The sequence below is a fragment of the Corvus moneduloides genome, chromosome 13 (assembly GCF_009650955.1).
Source record: "Corvus moneduloides isolate bCorMon1 chromosome 13, bCorMon1.pri, whole genome shotgun sequence".
Taxonomy (NCBI): Eukaryota; Metazoa; Chordata; class Aves; order Passeriformes; family Corvidae; genus Corvus; species Corvus moneduloides.
The window spans coordinates 6184389-6197868 of NC_045488.1; the positions used below are offsets into that span (position 1 = coordinate 6184389).

The 13480-nt window shown below is 42.2% G+C and overlaps 1 protein-coding gene across 1 annotated transcript in view; it reads right to left on the reverse strand.

Moving 5' to 3' along the window:
• The window catches only part of AGBL1 (ATP/GTP binding protein like 1), a 272270-nt gene that overhangs the window by 153963 nt on the left and 104827 nt on the right, over positions 1-13480 (reverse strand). The gene's annotated exons all lie outside the window — the stretch shown is intronic.

Here is a 13480-nt window from a genome sequence, read left to right on the forward strand (position 1 = left end):
ATTGATAGGTCAACAGCTGAAATAAATGTCTCATCACATGAAGAGTTTGTGAAGGAAAACCTGTACTGTCAAATAAAGTGGAGCACAGCAGCACTGGGAGCTGGAGGGGCTTGAGTTATCTATAGATTTAGGTTGGTTTGTGTTTAGCAAATTTTGTTCTAGGAAGGAGCTTCCAGGAACTGCAGAACAGATGCACCTGAGGGACTGGCAACTCCATCCTCCCAGAGATGGATTTGCCCAAGGGGCAAGGGAAGCTGTAGCCACCCTTCTCCAAGGCTGTGCTCTCGTTCCATATGCGATCAGGCTGCAGGAATAATCTGGAAGCAAGGGGATTTCCTTAAGCCAGTCCACTGATGGGCTCTGATTAAATTATCTCCAGACTAATTCATTTGTTGATTGACACTTGAAACACGAAGACCATCCCAGATCATTTGACACTGGCCATTGGTGAATCACCAAGTTAAAGCCTTTACTTTAAATGTGACTGTTATTAATGAAATGTCAAGTAGTGACATTTGATATTTTGCACCAATTACTACTGTGCATGGGGGCACATAAGCACCATTTAAGCAGAGTCAGAGTCAGGCTTTTAGGAGTTCAGGGATCAAGAGAGACAGACTACTTGTCTTGTCTAGGTTTATAGACTACATAGCTATTGAGAGTCCATTAATCATGTAGAGGAAAAAACAGCCGTTATGGCTAATGAAAAAAGAGAGATGGACTCAAGGAGGGTGAAACGGACAGGTGTCTCTTACACCACACATCCTTTGCTCCTCCTGAACAGCCACTGGTGCATGTGTCAGCCTGAAATGAATTTAAAAAATAAAGAGCTACTATTGGGTTAAATGTGACACAGAGAGAAGAAATCTGAGATCAAGTCACTCACTTTCCAAGAGCAGGAAGCACAGAGCTGTGAAAGCTTGCCCCATTACTGCTTAACTTGAATGGCCAAAGCAAGTAGAAAGTGTCCTACAGACAATGTTCCTGTGTCAGGTATGTCGAGAGTCAAAGCCCTGCTCCTCCCCTCAGGACTCTTTTATCACCCTGACATTTATAACAGCACCTGTACCTCCTTGCCTGTCATTCCCATGTCTCACACTTGTAGGAAATTACAGATCAGGACTTTCATTCCACTGCATTTCAGACTCAAACTATCAAACAGAGGTGAAAGGAAAAAAGAGAGGAAATCTGAGGAAAGAGGGAAAGTCTGGGGATGTATCAGGGAACAGAACAATTCTTCCAATCCAAAATATGGTGCTAAATAGGCTTTCTTTAGAGAAAGTTTAGACATCTAGAACGAAACTTGGTGGCTTTTTGAAACCTTTTGTCTACATGATTTTTGAGACAACTGTTGAAACTGAGGTTTATTCTTGAAAAAGATGTAAAACTGGGGTACTTTTCAACAGAAAGAGACTTTAAAATTCTCAACTCAAGACTCAGAGGCTATTATTCCCATAAGAACACGCACTTCCAACTTTCTTATTTTCTCTTTTGAGCACACCATTGGCCCTACCTACAGCTTCCCCCAGCTGTTTGTGTAGCTGCCTCTTGTTTTAGAGTGTGTTGAGAGGAAGCCAGCATGATGGATAACAGGAGTCCTTTGACATACCATGTCATTTATCACATAACAGCCTCAATCCTGCTAAGGGGGCCTTCTCCATATGTCACTGTCAGCTCCTGCGCCACCTCAATGCATCAAAAAGAAAAGTTTGAATATGAAGCACTGTAATTCCTAAGTCACAGCTCATTGCAGCTTTCCAGACGTGAAGAACAATTCTGTCTATCTGCCAGCTTGTTTGTTTAATTTTCACTGTCTCACATATGTGAGAAATTAAGTCTTCAGTGTGGAGGAAAACCAGAAAAAGTCAGAGGTCTAGCAGAGTGAAGGAAGATAAAAATCTCTAATTCCATCAGGAATCCAATGTGACATTTTGAAGTGGAAAAAGAAAAGGCAGCCTATGAGCAATAGGTATTAGGGAATTATTAAGAATTCTACCTTTTTCCCACTCAAGGAAAGTGGCTCTCTAATGGGCTGAGAGGTTCTCTAATGGGCTGATGTGAACGCAGTAAGCTTAAAGCAAGGCAGATAAGCTCCTGGACTTGGCTGCCTAATGGACACCTATCTCATCTCTTCCACCCCTTGAAGGGTACAAAACGCAGTGAAGGCTTCCAGGAAAGCCTCTTTCCAGGTCTTGCTTTGGGCTACCTAAATTAATCAGAACTCACCCCCCAGTGCAAGATTTCAGTGAGTCAGTTCCCAGGGGACACCTGAGAAAACAAACAAGAGGAAGCTGGAGCCACTGCTCTTACAAACCTCCCTCATCCTGCCCTGTTCAGAGTGGGCTGTTCAGAGCCCACTCTCTGCAGAGCATCCCCAGCACCATCAGGGCATCCATGACTCTCCAGATGAGTCCAAAACAGGTTCTTTTTAGTTCAAGTGTCCTTGAGTGACCCATGACTGAGCACAGCTCCCACATCTAACCAGGCAAACTGTCCTACCACCTACCCTGTCTATGAATCACCATTTAGAAAGTCAAAGTTATAACCTTCCTTTTCACATTCTTTTAGCAGCTTACAAAGCTTACATTCCTGGCCCAAACTTATATGAATCATTTCACAGACCCATTTCCCAGGTTAGATAGATTTGTATATTCCTTCCAATGATTCACAAACTCCCCCAGTGTGAATGGTGTTAAACTCCAAGAATTAAGATGACATTTTTGGATCACAATAACTGACTTAAAATATATGGTTTCCTACTTCCTTGGGTCATTGTTGTATAGTCTTACTATATTTCCATTTCATAAAGATATAGTTTTCTTTCAAAAGAATCACAGGCAAGCTACAGCTTGAAAATTAATCAATAAACCTTTATTATGCTAACCCTTAGTAGGATTACTAATATGAAGGAACTTTAACATGAGTTTTTTCCCCAGGAATTGTTTACTGACAAAACCTCATCCTTCTCTGACATTCACACTGCATCACTGTCCTTTCCCAACATCTACTCTTTCTTAAAGAGCCACAGAAGGGATATTAAACACAATCTTCTTTAAAAGCAGTATTTCAATTAGTCATAAGTCAAATGACTCAAGAGTTCCTATTTCTGGTGCAAATTTCAGTGTACTGAAGATCTTTGAGCAGTTTAGCTTCAGCCCAAATAGCCTTCCATTCCTGTGTCAGATTGGACCTCTTCATCCTCTCTTGTATTTGCAGTAGATGCTCTACATAGATATATTTAAAATGTGAAAAAATAAGAGCCTATTGAGTCTCCAGAAAGGCTATAAGCTAAGTCACTAAAAACCCTTTAAAGGCCTTTGTAGTCCTATAGGCAGCTCTCTCCCTCAAGCTGCAGGATGGAGCTCTGAATCAACAATATTTCTTTTGCTTTCCTTGGTCTTTCAGAGTTTGGCATAAAGACAGACTTGTTTATGTGTATGTAGGGAAATTAGGAAGCACAAGAATGATAATTCAGCTAGGGGCAAGCCATGGTCATTATTTGGGCCACTAGACAGCAGGGTTGAGTTATGGCTTGCCATGACAGTACCCTAAATAACTGTTAGCAGGAAATATTATCTTACATTACAGAAACAATTACAAGAGTTAACCATTTGGAAAAGAAAATCATGCTGCTGAAGAACTGCCATTCAGCCACCATAGCTCACATTCCTCAGATTAAAATAGAAGTTTCAAAGGGAAAAGAAGAGAAATCAATCCAAGTTTATGTCCAAGTAATGCAACATGTTTTCAGGGTAGCACACACCAAAACATATGCATATTTGTGTTGCTGATTTGCACAAACTCATTCCTGCAGGATGAACATCATAATTGAAAATGAGAGCACAAATGGCCACTTAAATGCCTAAACCCCAGCTTGAGTAATTGTGCATGCACACACATATCTGTTTTTCTGCATCTTTTCAATCCTGACAGTCTGGATCAAAATGGTTTCTATTAACATTATAGATGTATTTACATGCACAGAATACTATATCATTTGGACCTCAGAGTTTTTGGCAAACCTCAAAGCAAACTCCTTATTTAGGTTTACCTGCGGTTCAAGCAAGAATTAGCAATGACAGAGCTGCCCCACAGCTAGTTTGTGGAGGATTAAATATGTGCTCTTTAGGGACCAACCCATCTGAGACTGCACGTAAAATTATGGTTTTGGAGCTGCCACATGTGTTTGTCAGAGATTAATAAAATACTCAGGGAAAAACACAAAACAGAAGGGGTTTGATTGCACCTAAGTGATTTCTTTTCTGTGCTTTGTAGCATCTGCTGCAGACCTGGTTGCCACAACTTCTACCCAATGGCCTAAAACCAGAAACACACAACATTGACAAGCAATGGGTCCATCAGTTAAGAAAGAGCCAAGTCCAAAGGGGTGACAGTAAACAATGCCTGAAATAAAGCAGGTGCTCTGTTATGGCACTTTGAGACCAAAGATATAACAAAAAAACTTCTGCAATCAGTCCACACTGTCAGAACAGATACACATCAGTTAAAACAAGGAGAGGTATGAATGCTGTCAATGATACACTCCTAGTGAGCCCCAAAATTGTGTGGGATCTGGTGCTCCAGCTGGATCCTTACAAATCTATGGGGCTTGATGGGATTCATCTGAGGATCTTCAAAGGGCTGCCGATATTATTGGAAAATCCTTCTCAATGATTTTCGAGCAGTCTTAGGAATCTGGAAAGGTCCCAGATGACTGGAAGCTGCCAAATGTTGTCTCAATTATCAAGAAGGGCAAGAAGGAGGACCCCAGTAACTACAGGGCTGTCAGTGTCACCAGTTTGGGTCGGATATTAGGAAAAGGTTCTTCACCCAGAGGGTGGCTGGACACCAGAACAGGCTCCCCAGGGCAGTGGTCACAGCACCAGCCTGAGAGAGTTCAAGAAGCATTTGGACAATATTCTCAGGCACATGATGTGACTCTTGGCGTGCCCTGTACAGGCCCAGGAGCTGGACTCAATGATCCTTGTGGGTCCCTTCCAACTTGGCATATTCTCTTATTCTGTCATAAATAAAAGCCTTCAGCTGGGTTTTTTTGTTTTCATAAGAAATTGTGTAATGAAAAGATACACTTGAAGTATTTCTACTGTTTACAGCAAAAGAGCCTTTTTCTTAATATTCTCCTTTTTATTTACTTTCCCAGCTGTATTACTGTTATGAGCCTGAAAGCTGAAAGCCATTGATATGGACACTATTTGATTTTTGAACAGACTGCATGCTGGATGGGATTACAGCCCATTCAGAGCTATCTAAAGATAGAGAAGTAGCACAGTTCAAGGGTGCCCTCACCTGCATGTCAGAGAAAGAGACAGAAATTATTGTGACTTAAAACACTTTGCTGTTCTCTGCCTGAAACCCAGCATGTGCACAAAACCAGACAACAAAGTTATTCAAAAGCAAACTCTCTTTTTTGTAATATGCATGTTCTGGAGGGGAAAACAACTGTTCTCCCACCGTCCTTGGATTACCATGCCCAGCCTCCACATGAGTTTATAGCAGGAAACTTGACAGGTAAATCTGCAGACTTTGGTTTGGCTATTCCATGCAGATGGTTCAACCCACAAAGTGTCAAGCTGCCTTTCCAGAGATCTCAGTCTAACCCCAAGGATGTTATTTTTGTCATCTAAAAATATCCATGAGAAACATAGCTTAGTCTTAATCTCCCATAGCTGCTTCTACTTCATGTTCAGACCTTGTGTCAACATGCTGCTCCCACAGAGGTAATCCAGACCTGCTTTGCCTTTATATCCATCTAAGCACAGAATTCACTGCTACTCAAACGAGGTGCTAGAGATTTCAATTATATAAACCAAGATCTATTAGAAAATTGGATGGGAGACCACCAACTTTTTTTTCACATCACTGGAGCAATGACTTAAAGTCATGATAGTGCACTGTAGAAGTGACTGATTAGTGCAATAAACTACATGGCTACATAAAGCCTCTTTCCCTGGTTCTTCTCATTTCTGAATGGTATTAAAATAGTTTATGAGTGTTCAGCTGCTTTGCACTTTACACCCTCTTATGTGCCATAACTGTTAGAGGGAAGACAGAAAAATCATCTCTTTTTAAATCTTTGCCTTTTGTTTTTATGCTAATGACCTTTTGTTATCTAGCAGACAATGAATACAGGAAACAGCCCTCAAGAAGTAAGTTTTCATTAATGTCATTCCTGTTACTGCTGGCAGAAGACACCACAGACCAGAGCTAGAACTGAGAACCAAACTTCTGCTTTAGGCAGTGCTCCATGAGAGCCAGGGTCCCTGGGAGGACTGGTACATCCCTCTCCTTCAAAAGCTGAGCTTATGAGCATTTTGGGAGAAAAATGGGGCAACATGGGAAACAGAGAAGGAAATTACTACTAGGGATGCTGTCATGGGATGCATCTGAAAAGAGTTCTTGCACTCACACCTGGTTATTGCCTGGTAACTCGAAAAAAACCCAACAAAACAGCATTACATGAAGATAAGATATGACCTAATTATGGATTGTTATGTGTGTGTATTTAGCAATAATCCTTTTTCCTATTTGCATTCAGCAATATATACACAGTAGAATATGGCAGTCCTTCTCCAACTAAGAGTCCTTAAGTCTTTGCCTTTTATGGCAGACAAACGAAAGCAATCAAAAAGGTGAATAAGGATCTAGACTATATCACTCACTTCCACTTCTCTGAGTTCTGCTTCCCCAGACACTGAAGGATCCTGTGGGATATAATGCAACATATGACCATTTTATATAAGGGCACATCCACTGGTGAAATTCAATAAGCCAGTTGTAAAACACTATGGAAATGTTTCTCACTTATACACGACTCTGAATACAGCATAATTTCCAAAGGATTTTACATCATAAATCATCCCTATTTCCATGCAGAAAAATACCAGCAGAGTTATCTGAGAGTCCCTACCCAGGTTATGGCATCATGGAGGTAGGATGTGTTCAAACACCAACTTCAGAGCTGTGCAGTGTGCATAGACCCAAGGTGCACCATCACTGGAGCTCTCTTCCCTTCCAATGCCACCCCCTGCTTCTTTATTTTCTCCCCTCAGCTCCAACCTGAGCTATACAACTTCAAAAGTCCTTCAGTTTTTCTACCCCTTCAAGACTCAGAGATACTTCACAGCATTAAAACTGTGCTGCACCTTTTTCCTGACTCCCAGCAGTGCTGCCCATTAGGTTGCAGAAAAGGTTTTGATTTCTCACTCTCTCATTGCGATATTGACTCAATTTTCTGGTTTTTTGATGCTTCTGTGGGACACTCAGCTAGGTTTATAAAATTAGGATGGCAATTTGCTGAAACCACTGGAGCAAATTTGGCCCGTGTAATTACCCAATTGCATGTGCAATCACACGAACCATGTGCACAGGTAAACAATTCAACTTCAGCTGGACCTCTGTAGGTACATTTTTGCACAGCAATTTTGAAAACATAAGCTCTCAAATGAAGCTTATTTTTGTAGATAAGGCTCTTCATCACTTTTCTACAAACACCATTTCTGCTTGCCAGTCTGTTTCCACAACCCAAGGTTATTTTACATCCCCTCTCCTATCACAGCACTTCACCAGCTTTTAATGCTACATTTGAATAACAGATTCCAAAGAGAGAGAAGGGAAAAAGTGAGAGAGAAATAAATAAAAATGTTAAAGAACACATTAGCCAAAACAAAAAGCTAACCCAGGATAGAATTTTTCTAAAGAAAACTCATGGAAAATGAGCTTTATACTTGCAAACATAAGCTCCTGATTTTTTTGTTGTTGTTGTTCATAAGCCTTCAAAAATTTCAGTGCATATTTCACAAAAAAAAAAAAAATTATGTGTTTTAATACTTAAAAGGGACAAAATAGCCATATAAAATGTGAAATGTCACTTGGAACTCCAGGGATGTCCAGTTTTCATGGCAAAAGAAATACTGCCTGATTTATTACACAGGGTAATAGATGAAGGTATATTACAAGAGACAATAACCTTCATTCCCAGGCAATTTCAGCTTTCCAGGTAGTGGGGATATTGCAGTAAAGTATTGGACATTCTTCATTGCTTCTATAAAAATGAAGTTTTTACAGTTTCATTTTGTGGACTTCTCTTTTCCCATCCTATGAATAACAACTCCATCTCTGCATCTGTAGCTTCCGACAGGCTTTAAGTCGGGTAAACAGACTTGATTTTGAGATGGGTGACCAAAAGAGTCCCCTTTACTTGTGATATTAGCTCAACTCCAAAATATTCAGCTCTGATATCAGTGTTTGATGTCTGCCACAACCAGCTATGAGGTACTATCCAAGTTCAGCAGCAATTATGTCTCAGCGTAGATTTGCTTATGCAGCCACCTGGGCCAGGGTTTGCAGATATCTCCTGTAAATCCCAAGAAGGTATAAAGAGACTCCAGATTTTTAATACATTTCCCCAATTCCTGCACTGATGACACTGAGATATCCCCTCACAAACCTTCATCAGGTGGTTGTGGAAGTCACTGCAGCAGGACACCTTCCCTGTGCCAGAATGTAATCCTGAGGAGGAGCTGCAACTACAAAGCTCAGAGCTCCATGAAGTGACCAGGGTTGAGATGCTGGGTCAGACCTCACGGGAGCCAACAGCCCAGTGGGAGTGGTGGGAATCCTCTCCATTCCCACCAATCCTGCTGCACAGCCTGTGGCACTAATGCACCAGGCCCTAACAAGGGACCAGCTGCTCCTTGCCTGTCTCTCTACAGAGCCCAGCATGGGCACAATTGTGATTGGAATAATACACCACAATTGGGACTCAAATAAGCATAATAACAAACAAAAGGGATAATGACACACAATCAAGCTAACAAGAATTATAATATAATTCAATCATCTCATTAACTTTACTAAAAGCTGGCTTTGTACACCAGTCTCCTGGCTCCTGGAAATGTCTTCAAAGGAGTGCACATATCTGATTACAAACTCACATCATCAGTCAGGCAAACAGACATGAATGCAGAACAAAGGGATTCCTTTCTGAGCCTGTGGAACAACCTGTTCATATCTAATATTCATGCTAACTTGAAAATGCAAGGTAGAACCTAACCGAAATAATTCCCAAGGCTAGAAGCTGAAGTGTTTAGTAGTCCAAGACAGTAACATCACTGAGCCCACACCCAGGGACTTTTGTAGTAAAATCTCCAGGTGACCTTGCATCACCAGCATTAATTGTATAGAAAAGAGCAAAGGGACACACACACAGCTAATTGGGTACCTTTACTGAGCTTACAGAGGCTGCACATGCCTTGGCAATTGGCAACTGGGAGACCGATGAAATGCACTGGATCCTTCCAGTTTTTAATATGGCCATTAACTAATTAGATTTCATGACCATTTAGAAGACAGATGATATTGCAATCTCCATTCTATTAGCAAGAACAATATGGTGCTTCCATAAGAAACCTACCAACAGGAGAATGAGGCCTCAAAATTAAAAAAAAAAAAAAAAACAAACAACTTAGATCCTGTCCATGCCACACTTTTTAGTCAAAAAGCAGCAGTTGTGTTGGTCAGTTACTAGGCTGGACACTGTCACAAGCAGTTCTAAGCAATAAATTGTGTTCCCTCTCTGGCTCAAACTCCTGGAAGCACATGGGATATGTTGAAGACAAAAGCAATTGTAGCAAAGCACCCAACATTTCAGCTGTACAGCTTCTGAGAAACAAAAGCACCAAGCAATAAAGCCAACCACTGAGACAAGGCTGGTGCTGAGTCCCACAGAAAATGATATCACACAGGCTCCTGTTTTAGAGGCTCAGGCACGCTATAAATTAGGTGAGGGTGGTAAAACAACAGCTGGCTGCTAATTAGTCACAGCCCCCCTCAGCAGGGTATCAGCAAAGTGGCAGAGAACATCTCGAGTAAATTAAATTTTAAAAAATCCTCCTGCAATCACTCCCCTGACAGACCCTTCCTTCATCTCCCCTCTCAGCTTTTTATTTATTGTAATTACTTTAGTAATAAGATTTGTTTCCTTGTTATTATATATATTACCATGCAGGGGCAACAACAACAACAAAAAATAATAGCTGGGAAGAGTTATGTAGTTTATTTATCTCCTTGGCTGTTATTGGGCCATTGGGTGGAGAGAGCAATGAGGAGGTGGGGGCCTGGGAAAAGCAGTAAATAGAAAAGAAAGCATATTCCTCAGGAGCAGAGACATATGGGGGCATATTTACGAAGGAGGAAACACTGACAATGAGTGAATAGAGCTAATAACTCAGGGGGCCCAGCAGCTCTGGCTGATAAAGGAAGGAATAAACAATCCTGCACTGGAAGTGCTGTCAGAAGGGAGAGTCCTGGGGTGCAGCTGTCTGCAGGGGGATGTTTATCACAGAAGGAGAGCCAAGGATGGGCTGTCACATCAGCACGGCACAAAGGGCCTTGGATGAAACTGGGGCACCTCCCAGAGCAGAGAGGAACTCAGACGAGTGTGTGGTGCAGGGCCAGACACCATTTCTGGCTCCACCAAGGAACAATTCTCAGAGATGAGAACTAAGAAATACTGCAGCTCATATTTTATCTCATGCTGTGCAGGCACTGGCCACATTTGCTACCCTAAGCTCTCAGATCCATCACTGCCCTCTCAGTGGAAGGCAACAGAAGCAACACCTGAGGCACCAAAGCAGCAAAGAGATGTAAAAATTTCTGCTCCACTTGAGGAAAATTAGCCCACATTTCATATTCACTTCCCAGAGCCACCAAATATTCCAGGATAGATGTTCACAGATCTTACATATCTTTGTCATCTCTGAGGTCTTCAGGAAAGCACCAGTGCACACGAACCTGCCCCCTTAGAGTGTGCATCTCAGAGCACAGCCAGTGTATGTGATGGTTGAGTCTTTCCCAATTTACAAAATGTTCTTTTTTTTCCAAGTATGCCTTGCCTTCCACATATGCCTAACCAACTACTTTTGGCAGGGTAGTGACAATTTAGGTGCGGAACTTCTGAAAAAAACGTGGGGACAGACTCATACAGCATCTGCCAAAGAGCAGCACATCACTCCTGTAGCACCTCTCTCCTAGAGAGAGATTGCATTAATTCAAAACCACTCCTTTCCCAGCCTTCTCACATCTCTGCACTATCCTTAGAGAAACACACACATCATAGGTTAACCAGTCTGGAGAGAGCCTTTGGAGTGTGTTTGCAGAGTGCATGGCACCAATTTAGAATTAAACTTCCCTTTCAATCCTCTGACCACAGACAAGCAATAAAGAGAAGGAGCGATGTCTGCAGTTGTACAGCTTTGTGTGACACCACCTCAAGATTTAGTCCTTGAGGAGGCAGTTCTGCATCATAAACCGACGCCTTAGACCAGCCATTAGCTTTTTTTTTCCAATCCCTGATCCTTTCTGCCTCTTATTGCCCAGAGAACACAATGTCTCCAATTCAGGAGAGCAAGCATTAATACAGGAGAGAAAAAGGTCATTTATACAAATAGTGTGTTTGGGTATAGAGACAAATGTGCTTCTTCTCCTCCTCTTAAGATCATCTTTCCAAACAGAAAGGACCAGGTTCCAAAGGTTAAGTGGGAGCACACTCCTTTTTTCCTTTGTAGTTTTTGAGAGTGTGCAGAGGAAAACTGTTCTAGAAGAGATTTTAGAGGGCATTTCTCCCTCTTCATTTCACTAATTGTCAAAAAACTGAAGCTTTTCTCTGATAGGTTTGAGGAGGTAATGAACAAAGCCCCTGAGTAAATAAGGAACAGAGTAAATTAAAGGGAGGGAACATCAGTGGAGAGACAGAAAACCCAGCATCTCACCTGCCTTACCTTGGAGAGGCAAAGCTTACTCAGCCTGTGTTGTGGGAGAGCAGGTGCAGGAGGGAACAGGATGTTTTTAAACCATATAAAGAATAATCCATGGCTATAATCCAAAATAAAAATCAGGACTTCCTCTACCTGGTTGCTACTATGGTTACCCCACAGCTTTAAAGAAATCATGAGGCTTCCAACACATTTCCTTTATCAAAAAAAGACTCACCAGCTCCCATCTCCACTCATTGGTTCATTAATTTATAAAATGCATCCATTTCTTTTGAATGAAAAGCCTTGATTCAACAGGAGGGAAGAGTGAGAAAAGGGAAGCAGATGAAAAGAAAAAGGAAACATTAAAAGCAAGTAAAGGAAGAGGAAGGAGGTGGCAGCGCTTACACACCCACACACGCTCTTACACACTACCAGTAAACCTGAGGCCCAGAACAAAAACATTTCTTTTAATATAGGAGGAACCAAGGCTACTAAAAACCAGACATATAAAGAAACAAGAAGAGTATGTGGGCCACAGGAGGCTTCACAAGAGAGATGTCTTTAATTTAAGGCATAAAGGAATGAATTACTGCCCCCTCCATGCCTCACGATCAGTAAAGGAACCATGGCCAAGTCCCTGTTCCCCTGGTCCCATCCCACATTTGAGGTTTACTAAACTTTTAATTCATCACCAGATTTAACTACAGTTCAAGCTCATCTGCACCACAGAACAGTAAACACCCTCCTGTGTGACACAGGCCTGGGCCATACCCTTCACTCAGGTGTCACCAAGAGCCACATTCTCCCTCCTGAAGGTCCCTTCTCTGCTACACTGACTCCTGACAGCTGGAGGAAAAGCTTGGGCACTCCCTCCAGTCTTGCATCTGACGGAAAATTTAACGAAGTGTAGTGAGAGGAAGAAAATAAGGGGGCGGAAGCCACAATTGTTTTTCTTGTTCCTTCTGTCTGCGAGGATCAAGAAAGAATTTGGTGCCAACAGAGGCACCAAGATGGGGCAGTACCCATCTATTCTGAACAGTCCTCCCAGACTTCTGGCAGACCCAGGCCCTGGGGAGCTCAGCAGCCCAAAAGCTGTGACTTCACAGACTAGAGACTGTCAGAAAGACCCAAGGTGCTCCCTGGTGAAATCTCTCACCCCAAACCCAAGTTTAAAACCCAACTCAACGCAGCTATTGCTCAGGATTGCTTTTCTGCTCCTGCAACACTCAATCTGCACAGCCCAACCCCAAAGGAGGTGAGGGAACGTAGCTTAAGAAAAGGTCCTCTATGCTTTGCCGTGTTCCAGTGCTTGTTTAAGCCCATCTTTCAGCTTTGACATTTGTCCTGTGTTCCACTGCAATGAGCCAGGGGACACAGCTGTGACAAACCCTGCAAGACCCCATTACCAGGTCAAGACACACAAGTCAGCACCCACTGGTGGGATGTGATCATGATGTCCTTCCCCTCCATCAGGCAGAACCAACAGTTATTAACTCACTGCCACTCCACAAACACCCAAAGTGAACAAATCCCACTGTCTGCAAGAGAAGGAGATTTATTTTCCAAAAAAGCGCAAGCCTGCCTTACCTTTGTGCACTCTTCAAGGTTTCACACAGCAATATTGATTTCATCTCAGCATATTACGAGCAGAGTTGCACCTTTTCCAGTCATGTACAGGGAGAGGGAAGTTAGTGTGGGTGGATAGG